Source organism: Mauremys mutica, chromosome 2 (genome assembly GCF_020497125.1).
Source record: "Mauremys mutica isolate MM-2020 ecotype Southern chromosome 2, ASM2049712v1, whole genome shotgun sequence".
NCBI classification, from domain to species: Eukaryota; Metazoa; Chordata; order Testudines; family Geoemydidae; genus Mauremys; species Mauremys mutica.
This window is the reverse complement of record NC_059073.1, coordinates 161,465,823-161,483,690: the sequence shown is the minus strand read 5'-3', so window position 1 is coordinate 161,483,690 and position 17,868 is coordinate 161,465,823. Positions and strand designations below refer to the sequence as shown.

The following is a 17,868-nucleotide window of genomic DNA, read 5'->3' as shown; positions in this document are numbered from 1 at the left end:
AGCAGGACTCTGTAAAGTGGTCTGGCTGGAGGACCAGAAGATGTGTATGGCCAAAGTGGGCCAAAGGGCAGTGGGGGAAATGAGACAATGGTGCAGCAATGCTACATCTAGCCAGGAGGGGGCATGTTGGGGTGGCAACTTTGGCACCAGGTTCTATTGTGCAACTACAGACATAAGATTTAAGAATAAATACTGCGAACAATTTCGGAGGCCTGCAGCCTTTCCTCAAGTGAATGGTATCATTGAAGTCAATGAGACTAGTTGCATGAATAGGGCACCATGATCAGGCTATTCATATATTCAATGGCGAAAAACTTACATTATTGTGGAATTAATGTTGCTTGGTGGTAGGCTGCCCCCTGGCAGAACAATCAGTTGAGCAAAACTCAAACTTCTGAAAACCAGGAAATGCTGCGTTCAAGTACCTGCATTGTCAATTCCAAACCTTTGCACTGTGTGACTTTGGAAACAACAGATTCATCTGCCCCAAGATCAGGCAGTAGCCACTTGTCACAACCTTCCACCCACCCCTGGGGCAAATAAAATACAGATTTTTCTCAACACCAGTCCAAGCTTTGCCTGCTCTCGGTCCTCATTGTGCAACCTCTCTTCTTTCCCTCCCAAAGTCCTCTGTCTCCAACTCCTCCCTACCTGATATAACAATAACTTTGGTTAGACAGCGGCTAACTATTTCTGCTGTGTTCACAATAAACCTTCCCGTAAAATAAAAACATGTTATATTATAAGAGACAATTTGTAGCAAGTAACATGAGTTATTTTTTTGTTGCACAAGTATGCAAATGTTCAGACTAGAAACATAATTGGTGGGGTGTTCAACAGAGACAATAGTGTTGGCATGCTCCCTCAAACTGCCCAGACAAGCATAAAGTGGCTATACAGAAATCCTCTCTTTTTTTCCTTTGTGCATGCGTATTGTAGTTCTTCTAGATTGCACATCTATGCAAGTAAAGAAGTGAACATATTCTTAAATACCATTCACAATGCAGATTCTCCAAAGACTTAATGAGTATTAATGCTTGGGTAAAATTGATCAACTGAGATCATTTTGATCCACATCACAGTAATAGTTTGATATCTAGATTTGCGCAAAAAAACCCCAATATGAAACAAAACCACACCCATCCACCCAGAAATGTTTTGAAAAAAATGCTTCCCCCACATATTTCCAGAACTACTAGCTCAAATGATCCCAAATTAGAAACGCTAACCCTACTCTGCATTCCCATGAGGCATAGCACATTAAAAAAAAATCTGTGCAAGCTTGCAGATTTCAGAGCACTTAGAAGTGTGACCCTTTAAACAGTAAGGATGGAGGGAAAGAATTCTTCTACCCACACATCTGCAACAAACGAGGAGTCTCTGAAAGGTCTGGCGTGACCTATTCAGTTCAATTAGATGTTCTCATCTGAATGAGAGCACCCTTTGGAGATGAATAAAACCTGAAACAATAGCTCTGAGATGGGTGAACTGCTCCTTTCATCTCGGTGGGTATTTCCATCCCCAAACTGAGTACTTCAGAGCAGGGGTTCTCAACCTTTTTCTTTCTGAGGCCCCCCTCAGCATGCAATCAGGGGCGGCTCCAGGCACCAGCACATCAAGCGCGTGCCTGGGGTGGCAAGCTGCAGGGGGCAGCCTGCCAGACGCCGTGAGAGTGGCAGTAAGGCTGCCTTTGGCAGCATGTCTGCAGGAGGTCTGCCGGTCTCGTGGCTTTGGCGGCAATTCGGCGGTGGGTACGCCAAATCCATGTGACCAGCGGACCTCCCACAGGCGTGCCACCGAAAGCCGCCTGACTGCCGTGTTCGAGGAGGCAAAATACATAGAGCCGTCCCTGCATGCAATAAAAACTCCACGGCCCAGCTCTGCCACAACTACCGTCTTTCTGCATATAAAAGCCAGGGTGGCGTTAGGGGCCCCACACCACAGGGGGCACCACAAAGCTAAGTTGCTCAGGCTTCAGATTCAGCCCTGGGTGGTGGTGCTTCAGCTTTCTGCCCTGGGCCCAGTGAATATAATGCTGGCCCTGCTTGGTGGACCCCCTGAAACCTGCTTGCAGCTCCCCAGAAGGCCTTGGACCCCTAGTTGAGAAGTGCTGCTTTAGAGCCTTTATGAATGAAGCTCCCAGTCCCCACCCAGGGAATGGGGGGTGGGGGGAGGTAGGACTTCCCCTGAGCCTCATTCGCATGGAGGGAATAGAGAAATGAGGGGTCCAATTGCTGTATGCAGGCATTGGTCCACCACATCCTGGCACTCATGGGAAGCACTGAGAGTGGCTCGGAACCCGCTCCCACACATCTGGCCAAACCTGTGGGGAGAATAAATGGGTGACAGGTCCCTCTGCCACTCACCACACATCTCCTTCCCACTGTCCTACCACTCCACTGTCCCAAGCCTCCCTTAGCTAAGCCCTCACCCTTTCCCATAACCGTTTCCCCTTGCTGCAGCCCCAAGCCCCTCTTCCTCTATTTACTTCTTCCCTCCCAGGAACCATTCACATGTGTAGTTTTTTCCCCTGCAATACTTTGGGGGGTGCAGGTAGGATGGGATTCATGGGTCAAGCTTGGGGGTTCAGGGGTATTGGCATAGCTGAGACAGGGGGTTGGGGTGCAGAAAAGTTGGGGTGCATTGGCAGAGCTGTGAAGTGCACCAGGTTTGGAGTGCACTGGCACAGCTAGGGCTGCGGGCGACAGGGATGCCACGACTCCCTTACTTGATCTCCCAACCTTCTTTTGCCTCCCCTACCATCCAAACCCATTTATCCCCCTTGCTGCAGCCCCAAACCCCTCTCCCCCATCCCCTAATACTCTTTCCCTCCCAGGAAGAATTCACATGTTTTTTTTCCTACCAAATACTTTGATTACATTCTACCCAAAAATAAAATTGCCATCTATGACTCACAAATTGTAGCAACCTCCACCCATGCAGTTTCAAATCTTTGTCATCTTAGGCAGGCTAGTGATTCTCTTATCCTCGGATCTGTTAATGGAAGGGTGAGTTTGGCTGCATAAAGGTATTCAAAGGAGGCTGTAGAAGGGAAACCAACAGGAAATGAAACAATGGCAAAGCTAAGTTTCAGAATAGCAGCTGTGTTAGTCTGTATCAGCAAAAAGAACAGAACTACTTGTGGCACCTTAGAGACTAACAAATTTATTTGAGCATAAGCTTTCGTGGGCTACAGCCCACTTCATCAGATGCATAGTAAAAGAACAGGAGTACTTGTGGCACCTTAGAGACTAACAAATTCATTTCAGCATAAAGCTTTCATGCATCTGATGAAGTGGGCGGTAGCCTACGAAAGCTTATGCTCAAATAAATTTGTTAATGGCAAAGCTAAGGTGTTGTTATTGTGGTACTGGGAACTGTGCCTGTAACGGGTTGGACTCACCCCTGCGGCGCCTCCTGCTGGTGACTCTGGGGAATTAGCTCTTTCCAGCCCTGGAGCGCCCTCTGCAGGCCAGTGATCCACCTGTTTAGTACGGGCCCCCGTGTCCCTCCCAGGACCCCAGTAACCCTTTAACTCTTAATTGGGTTTCCCCATCCCAGGGGAACCCCCACCCTACTATCCCCACTTTGCCTCAGTAGTGGCTACTGCCCAGTCTCTATCTAGCCCCCATTCACTGGGGCAGACTGCAGTATCCAATACTCATCATCAGCAAAGGGGGTTTGGACTTGCTGCCTTGGCCTACCCCTAGGTTGCCCCCTGCAACTCTCAGTACCTTTTTCCCTCTGCTAGGCCGCAGCCTGGGGTTTTCTAGGCCGGAGCTTCCCCAGCTCCTCAGCCTTTCCCCAGCCCTGCTTCACCCTCAGGTACTTTGTCTCCGTTCCCAAGCAGCCAGGCCCATCTCTCTCTATAACCAGAGAGAGACTAACTGGGATCCTGGCTCATAGCCTTTTATAGGGGCCAGCTGTGGCCTGATTGGGGTGTGGCCCAGCTGCGGCTGCTTCCCCAATCAGCCCAGCTTTGACAGCAGCAGCTCTCAAGCCCTGCCAAGCCACTTTTAAACCCCTTATAACCCGGAGCAGGGATCCACCCTGCTACAGTGCCTTTAAGGGCTGTGCCTTCTAGACAGGGTTTGGGCAGGGCACCTTGAAGCTCTTATTGTTATGTACAGCCAGTTGGAAGTAACAGAATAAAACAGAGCTCTTGAAAGCACCTAAAGCACTGATTAATCACTGAACACTATAGAGAATGCCAAGGATCCTTGAGGAAACAGTTTAGGGGGAAAACCCCATCTGGCCAACCGAGCTGACAAGATTTATTCTTCCCTGATGGGAGTCTGGGAACAAATGGAATATTAAAACCTGAAAGATCCTGGCCTAGGGAAGAAGGAAGAGTTTAGTGCAGTGTTTCTCAAACTGTGGTTGCCGCTTGTGTAGGGAAAGCCCCTGGCGGGCCAGGCAGGTTTGTTTACCTACCCCGTCCACAGATCCAGCCGATTGCAGTTTCCACTGGCCGCGGTTCGCTGCTCCAGGCCAATGGGAGCTGCTGGAAGCGGCGCAAGCTGAGGGACCTACTGGCCGCTGGGAACCACGGCCAGTGGGAGCTGCGATCGGCCGGATCACACCGGCCCGGCCCGCCAGGGGCTTTCCCTACAAGCAGTGACCCCAGTTTGAGAAACACTGGACTAAAAGGTGTCTAAAGTGCAACTCATTCTGTAATCATAAAAGTAGCTTGGGTTTGGTGGGTTGCAGAGGCTTTTATGTGAACCAGCTTCACAAGTTTTGAGTTCAAACAAATCTAAATTCTCAAAGATGGAACTCTGAAAAATGCCAAATGTTGCCTGGTTTCAAGTTACATATACATGATTTCACTGAGAGCCATTAATCTCTCCCTGGCAGACAAAATGTGGCTCAGATTCACTTAAAAATCAGCCAAACTTGCTCAAAACTCACTTGAGGTTTGTAACAGAAAATGAAATCAGTCAAGTTTTTCCTGCTCTTGAGGTGTAGTACATTAATAAAGCTGTGCTAATCTTAAAATTTTACTCAATAAGTATCAAAGAGTAAACCCAGTATCCATGCAATATGTGATTAATAATTCCTAACCACACCCCACTAGAAAAAAAGCCAGCCTCTAAATGCAATGAAGATCCTTATATGACTAGGGCAACAAAAAATAGAGGGGATTACAATCCCCTGAGCCTTCCATTCCTCTGACCTAATTTGAAGTAAATATTAGGGGGAAATAATTCTTTATCATGTGAATTTAGTGTTCCTGAAAGGTATTTTTGACATGTTTATGGCATACAAACAGAAGTTAGATTAAAAACTTAAAATACTCTTGCAAGAAGGTTGCAATGCAACTCTATTTTCATTCTTAGAGTTCAGAACACCACACAAGAACCCCAAAACAGAGGGAGAAAAGCAGGCTGCTCCGTAAAAGAGCGGCACAGCTCACCGCACCCTTCTTCTAAGCTACACACTGACTGCTGAAATCCAGCCCTCACACTTCATTACTGAGCCTTACCAGGAAACCTTCCAGTCTAAAGTGATAGCTTATAAATCCAACATAATACTCACTATACACAACTATCAACCTGGACTGGATTTGAAATGGTGGTCTTTCAGTAGTCACTGGTTCAAATCCAGCCACGGCTGGGAGCTAATAAAATTTGTTACCATATGAGGGATGTTCAATAGCTTATTTGGAATAAGTATTTTGTTTAGATCCTAGTGAACAGGAGTCCACATAACAAAAATATGCCGCTAACAAGATCAGCAGATAGGCCAAGATTTGGATGGTCCTAGAGAGTAAACCATTTCCTCATCCTTAGAAATAATTTCCCCCCCCCATCAGCCAGGTTTGAGACATATTGTCAGGGCAGCATAAAGAACACCACACTTGGTGTGCTTGATTTCTGAACAAATAGAGATTATTCTCTAGGGAATACTGTCAATATGGCACCTCTCAGAAACAGTAAATTCACATAGAAAAATAATTTAAAAAATAAGGCAAAAGCTCTGGTCTAATCTCCCAGTCCTTCACAAATATCCGTGGGCTCGTTTAATAGAGATTGTAGGCAGTACAAAGGATACTTAACATCACACTAACTTTAGGATATAGTGTCTGCTGAGTTTTCAACTTGAAACTTTATATTTTCTTTCCACTTGTGCTTTTATACCGCCATCACTGAAGGACAGCTCTCCTCCCTCCTGTGAGAGCGATTAAATCCTGGAGGACACTGTATACAGCCCTCCTTAGAAGCAAGTAACTCTGGTAGCTTTAGAACAGTGGTTCTAGAACTTATTTGCCATTGTGGGCCGCATCCACACAATAGATATACTACCTGCATGGCCCTGAGGATGTCACATGGGGGTAGCAGTGTGTTGACTGAGCCGAGGGGTTGAAAACCACAGCTTTAGAAGCATTTTGTAACGGCAAAGGAAGCTTGAAGAGATTGAAATGTGGCTGCGAGGATTTATTCCTATGAAGGGATGGACATTGTTGCCAATTCTCATGAGCCTCATGATACAACCCAGCTCCTGGATGTTTACATGAGAATCTGAGTTTTCATTGGAGGGATGTGGGAAGGCTCTAGCCTTTTCAGTTGTGGAGAAAATACTGAAAATGTGAACCCTAAAGGCTCAAACCGGAAGGCAAATGTAAAGAAACAAATTGTTTTAAATCTCATGATTTTTGAATGTTTGAGGTTGTCGATATCGAGTCAATCTAAGACAGTGTCCACAAACTGTGTGTGGTGGGGATTAAACTGTGTGGGTGCCAAGATATTGGTTTCCATCTAGCTATGCTTTTAAATGACATCCATGTATGTTAAAGCTTCTAAGTTACCTACATACAGTATTCCTGTGGGTGACTGTTTTTACCATGTAAATTATTCTGTTCTGAGACTCAAATGTTTTCCAGGTATATTTGACCCTAAATTCAGGGAAGCACCTTGGTGAAGCAATGTTAGGTTTCAGAGGGTACTGGTATATCTACACAGGAAAGAAAACCCCCCAGCTAGCCCTTGCCAACCGCAGGGCTCAGGCTGTGGGGCTGTTTCATTGCAATGTAGACTTCCAGGCTCAGGCTGGAGCCTGAGCTCTGGGAACCTCCCACCCTACATGTCCTAGAGCCTGGGCTCCATCCTGTACCTGGAAACCTACACAGCCCTGCAGTCTGAGTCAGCTGGCACGGACCAATCATGGGTTTTTACCCAATGTCTACACTGCAGTGTAAGCCCAGGCTCAAGCCTAACACCCCTTGTGTCTACATTGCAATTGCGCAGACCTGGGATCCGCAACCCCTGCAGAGCAGGAGAGTCTGAACTTGAGTTAAGCCAGGACCCAGTGTCCAATCTCTATGGCTCTCACAAGAAATATCTCACAAGTCCACTGGACATCTTCCTTAGTCCTCTCTTTCCCAAAAATCTGAAATCCACTCTATTGAAAATGGAAGCCACCCCACTTTTGCAAATGGCAGCAGCCGAGGTCAGAGTTAACCCATTCTCTTCTGACCAGCAATCCGGAAGCAATACTATCAGAGAGCCTCCTGGGTTTGCAATGGAGAGAGAACAGATCAAGCCTTTTGCAAATCGAGCTGCTTCCTGGTAACATGCAGGGCAAGCAATACGTTTTTCCCACAAAGCACCACAGTCCATGGCTGGAGTGGCCACATTTTGGGGAGGAGGTTGGAGCACTAGAGGCTATGGGATATGGTTACTTTGACTTGGATCTGTGCACTGCAGTGTGGATGCCAAAGCCCTAGGTTCAAGCATGGGTTAGAAAAGTCTTTTTCTAAAGGGTTTTGCCAAAACCAGTGCCCTTGGGATCAAAATAGAATTGGCTAATAAGTTATATGCTTGGGGCTATAAACAGAACTAAATCCCATTGAAGGGATCTTTTCCCCAACACAGTCCCAGAAGATTCAGTGCTAGAACCTACTTTATTTAATTTAAAAAATAAATGAGTTTATGAGAGGGAAAGCTGCATGATTTCAAAAGTTACAGATGACACAAAGGGTCAAATTTCAAAATGTAGTCCTTGTGCATGCAACCACTTGAGCATACATATTTTCATATGCCCACATGTGAGTGCTAAAGACAGAATCAGCATAATCAGAGCCCTATCTCAATGACATAAAGCCACAGTAACTCCAATTATTTTAAATTAGTTACTCCAGATTTACACTGCTGTAACAGAGATTATTATACTTGGGGCTGCAAATAGTTTTCTGCATGCAAATCAACCACCACTCATTTCTGTGTAATGTTCATTGTGTGTGTGCTATAACTTGTAAGTGATAGTGCAGAAACCCTGGGAAAGTGGATGACACACAAATGGACACACAAATGGAAGCTAGATTGAAGTTCCTTTGAAAATAATGCTTAGTTTCCAATGATTACATTAACAGACCACAAGAAAATTTAAAGAGTTGAATGCACCAGATACAGAGAATATACTAACAGTAAATGTAAAAATCATCTGTCCAGATAGAATTAAAATGAAAGTAAGATACTACACTAATGTCATCTAATGAGGAAATGTTTCTAAAAATTTGTTTAGTAATATGAAAGGTGAACGTGGAGAGACAAAGTCTTTTGCTTTTGTTTGTTTGTTTAAAATTCTCCAGGAATTTATCAGTGATTATTACAAAAGATTACAAATGGATGAAAACCAGCACAAAAAATTAACTTCAGTTTTCTCTGTAAATAACAGGGTTAATATGGGGGGACTGGAGGACTGAAGAAAAGCAAAAAATAGAGAAAATTAAGAGCATTAAAAGTAAAAGCAGTTTCATGCTGTGGTTTATTTAATGAACTATACATTAATAGAACATATAATATGCACACACGTGTGTATGTGTCTATCTTCCACTACATTGGCTTACTTTAACAGACAGCCTCACATTTACACTTAGAATAATTTATTATTAACAAAAATCTATCTTCCTAACAATCACAATTTTCATATACTTGAGTGGTCCAAAATTCATGTGAAAAATTGGTAAAAACCAAAAAAAAAATACCTTTTATAAAACCCAGGAATTTTTCAGTAAAAATTGGCAAAAATTGAAAATTAAGGGCTTTATAGACAGAGTATTGAAACAGGCAATGCCACAGTAGCTCAGACCAGTGTTTCACCTCGTGTAGTATTTTGTCTTTTACAGTGGCCAGTTGTTTCAGAGTAAGGTGCAAAAAACTCTTCAATAAGCAGCTATGGAATAACCTACCCTGAAGGGAAGTTTCCTCCAAAAGCTAGAAGTTGGATTTTGGGGGTTTTATCAGTTTGATATAGCACATACATTAAGTATTTAAAAGTTAATTTTATAAAGATAATATACTTACTAAATTCTATACCACAAAATAGAGCATGTGTGTGAGACACACACACACACACACTTAAAATATCTCAGAGTGCATCCCAAAGCAATCAGCTGAACACTGCTAGTATAATGATTACACAGGAATGTGAAATAGCCATATGCACTGAACAATAAGTTGCACACAGACATGAATATTAGAATCTGTTTTACTGAAGTTGAAAAGTGATGCATATTGGCCAAGCCACCATTTTCTCCCACCTGCCCCACAGCCAAATGTCATGAAATCTTTCAACTTTAAGGGTCTGGGGGGAAAAAAAAACAAAAAACCTTTAATTTTAATCTAATCTGATGGAGAGCTCCTCTGAAAATTCATCATCCTTCATATGATGCATTTCATTGTCCTCATTGGATATGACCAGAAGTCCTGGGGCAGGGCTCTAACACCACTTTGTGTTAGAGATAGATATGACTTAATAAAGTTATTTTTGAAGACACTGGAATTTCACCAGAGACGAATTTGGCCTGTGGTTTCCAATTTATGTTTTATTTACCAGTAAAGCTGCTTAAAACTCCTGCAGAAACAGGACAAATCTCCATTGTACTAAATTGCAGCGCAGGCAACTCATTTATCTCAGCAAGTCCTCAGACTTATTGTTATGTAACTTTACCAAGCTTATTCACTAACATATTCAAAACTCATGTCTTGGGTATATGTAACGTGGCTTTAGTTATGCATCATAACTTGGATGAGACATTCCAGAGTTTGTTTAATTTACAAGAGAGAGACATGTTACATAAGCAATTCATATCACATGAATTATGGCAGAATAATGACAAAAATCAATCAGACTTAAAATACATTTTTTAAGCTCACCTTCACAAAAATCGTACAACAGAGTCAGTCAAGTCAATGCCATTTTTCTTTTAAGATTTAAAATTGATTTGATAATCATATGAAAACAAGTTCAATATAAAATTAATGCTAACTACTGTCCTTGCCATTGAAAAGCACAAAACAATTTACCATAGAAGAGAAAAATTATTATTTTTTGCTGAGGTTCACCACTTAAAAAGTTATTTTCTATAATAAATGGCTTTTCTCAGCATAATTCTGAGAATTATTCAGATGAACTTCAAGAAAATATCAAACCATTGCCTCAAGTAATGTTCTGAAAATTAAAGTTACATTGCATTCAATTCAAAAAGTGGATTACAATTTTTAATGAATCCTATTTTTTGCATATTAAAAAGAGCATATTTTCCATTTACTATAAAATATGATTTTCAATTACATCAATTTTACTGACTCACAAATCTTTTATGTGCTAAACTGCTTTGGTTCTAATGCTCATTACAATGCAGGCCTATCATCTAGAAGACAAGTAGTATGCATACATATTTCAGAGATTGCTGAAAATCAGCAAACACCTGGGTTGTGCTAGTTAAACAGTTTGATTTTAAACAGTTAAACAGTCTCGACTGCAAATTACTTCTAGTTCATTAAAACTCCACCACAAGATCCAAGAACTTGCCACCGCTTCTAATCTTCCAACACCCTTAATTATTAATATATAATGTCTTGGGACTGGTTGCAAATTAATTTTGCAAAGTTACCTTACTGCTAGAGATCTTTTACTAGGTTACATGAGTAAGTGAACAAACAGTAAGTTAAACAATTTCAGCTTTGAAAGCTGAATAAGAATGAATTAAAAAATACAGGTATGAAGTCAGCAATACTGTTGAGTACATATGAGAGTTATTTTTATTTAGGTATAAATTACAATAGGCTTACTAAATATAGCAGCATCTTTGTTGAATTCATTGTATTCTTAGAAAGATAACCACATGGTGAAATATTGCTTCTTTTGTTATGTTTTACACTGATGAGATTCCCCACTGTGAAGATAAAACACCCACTCATGCTCCCATACTGGTAACATTACATTAACAACTACTGTAACCCAGGCCTAACTCCACTGATTTCAACAGAGTCACATTGATGTAAAATTGATGTGAGAGGAGAATCAAGCTCTTTGTTGCCTCCAAATAAAGGATCTACTTAGTCAGTGATGGCCAGATTTTTAAAGGTGTTTAGGTGCCTCAAGATGCCGATAGGCACCTCATGGTATTTTCAAAAGTTCCTAGACACCTAACTCTATAACTTTTTAATGGGTTTTGAAAACGGCACTACGTGCCTATCTTCATCTTTAGTCACCTAAATACCTTTTAAAATCTGGCCCTCAGGCTCTGTTTGAGTGCCAATAGGACACACACATTTGTGTTAGACAGGGTTGTACACACTTACCACAAGAAAAAGAGGGAATAGTTAAAAGGGAAGAAGCTGACTAATCTTATAAAACACAACAAGTCAGACTAGAACATGTATAGCAATCATGTATCCCTGTATCCCTCTTTCCTTATGAAAATACACAAACTTATCAAGATTCGCAATATTCAAACATAGCCCCACCTATCTGGAGTTTCTAGAGATTTGGGACATGAACCTATAAGCTCTATACTTCCAAGTCCTGTAAGGTCTAGAATGCCCACAACTCCAACTGACTTCAATAGGGGCTGAGAGACTTCACCACCTCAAAGAAAAAGGAACGATGTGGGTAATTTATGGATAGTCCAGGACACCAAGTATGTGTCCTAACTAATCTATGGTTTTAAAATTGCAGACATACTAAATGTAAAGTAATAAAGTTAATGCAATAAAACTATCCCCACTCTAATCATCAAATATCTTTCTGCTTTTACTGTAATTTAGGATAGTATATTTTCCATACTTTTTCAGCTAAAGCGTGTTCAACTTTTTACAACAGATCATAATTAATTGACAAGAGTTTGCCTAGTTAGATGTCAACAGGGACATTTTAAAATTAAGCAAGTGGTAACTTAGGTAATAAAAAATTGTGACTTTTTACAGCTGTCATATTTTCCTATAATTCTAGATGTTGCTTCATGTCTAATGAAGCAAGTTGGCTCAACTGTGTCCAGCCCTGTATAGGTCTCTTCTCCAGTGTCTGTGCCTTGTCATGGCAGGAGAGCTTGCATGCTCTAAAGATCTCCAGCAAAGTTTGAGTGTGGGGGAGGGGGCAGACAAAACAGACACTCTGGTCCTCCAGGTTGGGGATTAGGCACAGAGCTAACAACCCTGTCCCGTAAAAAAATAAAATATGTTACAGAAACTGCGGCAGAGAAACCGACCATTACTGTGTGTTATTTGCTTTCAGGAGTCAATGGCCTGTATGACTGCCAGTGGTGAAAGCCGAAAGGAAGCCACTGGCATGAAGACTGAAGTGCTCAACACCAAGACAAAAGCCAAACTTGGTTTTTGGAACATATGGACAATGTACAAAAGAAGGAAGCTAGCTCAGCTCAAAGCAGAGATGAGACGCTACTGCATAGTTGTGCATACTAGTGTAAGAAAATTAGACCTCGAAGTACAAATTCTAAGCACTCATTACAGAACTTTGAAATGACTGTATACCTCATCTTGCCACTTACCATCATCCTTCCCTTATCAAATTTCTGATGGACCTGCATATCTCTTTCCCAACAGTTTCTCTAGGTCTTTCCTCATCCCATCTACCTCTTTCTTGCTGCCTAATTGCCACATCTTCTGTTATTTGTCCAGATGACACCTGCTTTCTTGGGTGGGCAAGCAGCTCCTCTATGTGTTACCCCAGGTGTTAGCAATTCCTGGGGTCACCACAACAACTGTGGAGTCAGCAGGAACTGGATGGGGATTTAGCTTCAAGGATGTTGCAGGATCTTTTTCTGTGACCCTCCAATCACCAGCCAGAGCTCACTACAGTGAGTGCCAAGATTTAGCGGTGTTCGCTTTCCCTTGCTGCTCCTCTGCTCTTCCCTCTGATATATTCCGGTGCCTCCTCCCCAACCCCTCCACACACATCTGTTCTCTTCTCCTGCTGGCCCATTTGCTAGGGGACAGCCACATCCCTTGGAACTATTCCCTTTCCATCAGCAGAAGTTCTAGCAGGGATCCCTGTACTCCCAAAATGTACAGAGGCTGCTGGGATCTTTTTGTGGTCGAACTTGTATAGCAAATTCTGATTTTACTCATACCAGGGAAGAGATTCAATGTAACTTTTTTATATGCAAGTTGTTTTGAATGAATTATGATCATGGTTGATTTCCTATGGATGATGTGTGTAGTGTCTGTGTGGGAGCACTTCCAAAATCCCTTCCATCATGCCTGTCCTACTGTTTACTGACAGGGAGTTTCTCACTGAGGTTCATGTACCATTAATAGGGAAATCCTACAAGAACAGCCTTTTTAAATAATGTTTCTTCATGCTAAGATTTGAAGCTTATAACTCAATCACATTCTTGAGAGAGGGGATGCACAAGTGGTTATCTTGGGGGAATTCAGACTTCAGCCTATCAAACTTTTATTCTAGGCCTCCCTCTCTTTCAAAATGTCAATATCCTCATTTATAATCCATATCTTGTAAAGAAACAAAACAAAAATAGAATTCCTTGCATCATATCTTTTCCCTCCATGTATATGTTTTGTCAGTCTTAATTAGTTATTAGGTTCCTTAGGGCCAGGACCTTGTCTTTTTATGTATTTGTCAAGTACTGGACATAATGATAGCTCCATAAATATTTAAAAATAATAATTGGAGGATTGGGTCCCTAATTTTGTTTCCTATACTAAATACAGTATTTCATACTGATCTTGGCTTATATAGATTTCCTTAATATTACAAAATAAAGGGGTTTTTTTTGAACCATTCAGATTTTTTCCTTGTTTTATTATGAAGCCATGAGAAAAAAAAGGGATGTCTTGGGATACATTCAGCTCTGGTTCCAGATGTCATTTCTCTGTTTCCACTTTAACATAAAGCTAAATGGGGCTACTGAGGTGAACTGCTCTCACTCCTTTCTCCACCACAAAGTCCAAAAAGGGCAATTCCAAAGCAGTGGGGACAGAGGGCGAATAGAAGAAGCACTCGCAAGGACACTAATCTCAAAGAATTGCAGTCACTGAACATAGTGATTAATCTCTCCTTCTTTGAGTAGTATCCCTATAGCCGCTCCACTTCAGGTGAACTGAGCAGTCCCCACCCCCCTTCAGGAGGTGGGAGGTTTGGAGCAGAATCCAATATAGAAACGAGAACTGTGTTGCCCACAGCCACATCTGATCTTGCCACAGGCACTAGGGCATAATGGTTTGAAAAGTTATGAACAGAGGACCAAGTTGCTGCTCTACATATATCTACAACTGATATGTCGGTAAGGATATCAGTGTAGATAGCGCTCTTGAAGAATGTTCTATCTTTCTCTAAGGGGGCTGGACATGAGCTCTGTAAAAACAAATCTTAATTCACCCAGAGATCCAATTTGACAACCTCTGTTTAGAAATTACCAAACCCTTGTTTCTGTCTGCAATGGATACAAACAGTCTGTGAGATTTACTAAATGGTTTGATCCTGTCTAGGTAAAAGGCTAATGCCCTTCTGACATCTAGAGTATGCAATATGGCTTCTTAAGTAGTCTGATGTAATTTTGGGGAAAATATCATGAGATGAATGGTTTGATTAATGTGGAATTCTGAGGATGCTGTAGGTAAGAATCTTGGATGGGCCCATAGAGACATTTTCTCTCTGTAGAACACTGCAAATGTGGGGGAGAGCAGGTGTCTGCCATTAAAGCCCCCAAATCTCCTACCTTTTGGGCAGGAGTGATTGCTACAAGGAACGGCTGTCTTCATAGATAAATCTAACAACAAACATGTAGCTAGCAGTTCAAACAGGTGCATAAGGCCATTAAGGACAAGGTTCAGGTCCCAAGTAGGAGTAGGGTCTCGGATTTGTGGGGAGATTTTTGGCAAACCTTGAAGGAATCTTCCTGTAATTGAATGATCAAAGACAGAAAATACCCTATGGATATGAAAAAGGCTGTAATTGCCCCACCAGTGAACAATCACAGAATTCATAGAAAGACCTGATGTCTTCAATTCCAATATGGTATCATTTCCATTTCTGGGGTATTTCTTGTCAATGGTTTTCTACTATTTAATAAAACTTCTTGTAAAATTAGAGGAACAAGCTCTCTTTATTCTTGAGAGCCAGAGAATCAGTAAGTTGGGGTGAAGGGTTTGACCTGCATCCTGAGTCAGTAGGTAAAGACTGATTGGAAGCTTCCATGAAGGCTGAGAGGAGAGTCTGATGAGATAGGGATACCAGACTTGTCTTGGCCACATTGGTGCAACTAGTATCACTTCTGGCATGATCTTGTTTGATCTGATTGAGAAACTTCAACAGTAACAGTGTCGGTGGATATGCATAGAAAAGTCCTTTCATCCATGAGATGAGAAATGTGTCTCCTGGAGATAGGGTATCCAGTGGATACACACGTCTCAATGAATAAAGAACCCAGTTCAAGGTCTTTGTTCTAATACTCTAATCCTTCCATGAGATTGCCCCTAATTTGGAGAATGTTTCTTCTTTTATCATCACTTTCCACGTCAGTCACATTCCACTGGTGGAACAATAGAACTGTTGGCCACAGGGGAGACTTGTGAATGTGGGAGCAGAACTATCGTATATGTATTTCACCCACCATTCCCTTTAGGAGTCCTTAAAGCAAGCGTTTGGGGAGGAAAAATTGACTACTAAAGTGAGCTTTACTTAATACTTTACATTTCAACTGTTTTTTCTTCTTTTCTGTACCATTAAAGATTTTAAAGGATTTTTAATGCTGTTTGCGCCATAGTAGTAAACAGGCTAAGATCTTCGTATACCATATCCTGAACCTTATTTAAAACTGTTTCATGTTAGACACCAACTGGGTTATGTTAACATGTTTGGCCCATATATTCCATCTAAATTAATATAAAAGTCCATATAAATATATAAAGGAGGGCTCCTCCTCCTGAACTAAATAGCTGGAAACTTTTGCATTGGCGTTAATACTTTGATGAAAAATATGTTGAACAGTGCCTGGAGTTGGAATCATTTCCCCCCAGTGAATACGCTAAGATGGCACAAGGTGGTTCTCTGGGTGATGTGTAGATGTGGGTACAAATGAAGAGCACAATATGAGAGTTCAGTTATTTTGCTCGGTAGAGATAATCGTTTAAAATATAAAACAGATAGAATAAACTTAGGGCAAATGATAGTCATTTACAGATTGTCATCCAAGTCTTAACAAGGTAGTATATTTATTCAAAATAAATCATTCAGCCATAATTCTGGATGACTGTTAATATGGCATATACAGTATATTGTTTCTGTACAACAGTTGTCCCAAAATTATTCCATGCACTTGTCTCTACTCTGAACACTTGTCAGAATGCAAGTCCATTGGGTTTAGAAAGCAGATATTTAGGAAAATCAGAGTGCTTGTGCACCCACAAATACATAGCCCAATGCAAACCTTTAGGGTGGTTATATTTTGCAAAAATGAAGCTGGAGTTTAAGAATTTATATCTTTACTCCTATTTTTCTTCTTAACTCAGCAAGATTGAGTACAGAGAATTGTACATTCAGAAAACCTTCAGAGTCCCAGAATTTCAGCAGGGACACAAGCACTGAGAGAAGAATATACAAACAGAACCCCACATATCTTCTCCTGTATGCATTAACTCTTTCCTAGGTTGCACATGCATGTAGATGGTAGCCTAAAGGAGTAGGTTGCTCTCTATTATTATACGATGGTATTTAGTATTTTCCTTTGGTCTATTGTTTTGTAAAACTGAAGATTAATTTCCTGCAAAAGTAAAATTAGTGAGATTTTAATGTCAATTTTTTTTTTAGGACAACTCAGTGAGTTGGTTCATGCTCTTTAAAGCTCTAAATGATCAGGGACTATTATATGCGAAATGATGCCTCTCCTATTAGAGTGCAAAACATTAAAACTCAACATTTTCACTCAAGTGATGCCAGTACTATTGTATCTTCTTGATATAAGATGATACTGCTTTCACTGTAGGCAGGGCCGTCCTTAGGATTTCTGGTGCCCTAGGCGAGATTATTAAACTGGTGCCCCTGTGCCTGATCTGCTCTTAGCAACACAAATATAAGCTTACACTATTGGAAAACTTGCCACATTCACGTTATTAAAACCAGTTTAACTTAATTAAGCACACTGTAATGCTGATGCACTAGCACTAAAGAAGTAGCACTATAGAAAAAATTCTGATTTGACAGAATGATGCATATAATATAATTTTTTTAATTTTTCAAAATTTTATTGGAAATTTCTGTGAAGAGGTATTGAAACAAAGATTTGTTTTTAATTAAAAGCAATCTTTCTGGCTTTTTTGGCTGCAAAATCAGTTTAATAAGCTGGGTTTCCAAACAGTGGGAAAATATAACCCTAGTTTTACTGCTAGGTAAAGCACAAAGTGACCAAAATGAAGTCAGCACAGAATCATCTCATCTAGATTAAGGTAGCACAGAAATGTTACAGAAGTCCTATTGTACCTTATTTTTGTTTGGAAAGACATTAGCAATAGCAGCACATTCATATGATAAAATACATGATAAATCACTGTCTCTAAAGTTCCATCAAAAACTGACATTTTCAGAGCTCTAGCATGATCTGCTGTA

The 17,868-nt window shown here is 41.2% G+C and overlaps 1 protein-coding gene and 1 long non-coding RNA gene across 2 annotated transcripts in view; both read right to left on the bottom strand.

Annotated features, from left to right (window-relative positions):
* Nucleotides 1–17,868, bottom strand: part of CTNND2 (catenin delta 2) — a 1,196,137-nt gene that overhangs the window by 1,036,406 nt on the left and 141,863 nt on the right. The window lies entirely within an intron of this gene.
* On the bottom strand, nt 2,206–6,206 carry LOC123363892. The gene is made up of 3 exons (XR_006576932.1): nt 6,071–6,206; nt 2,917–3,042; nt 2,206–2,323 (listed from the first exon to the last, which is right to left on the bottom strand). It is a non-coding gene; the product is annotated as an uncharacterized LOC123363892 (long non-coding RNA).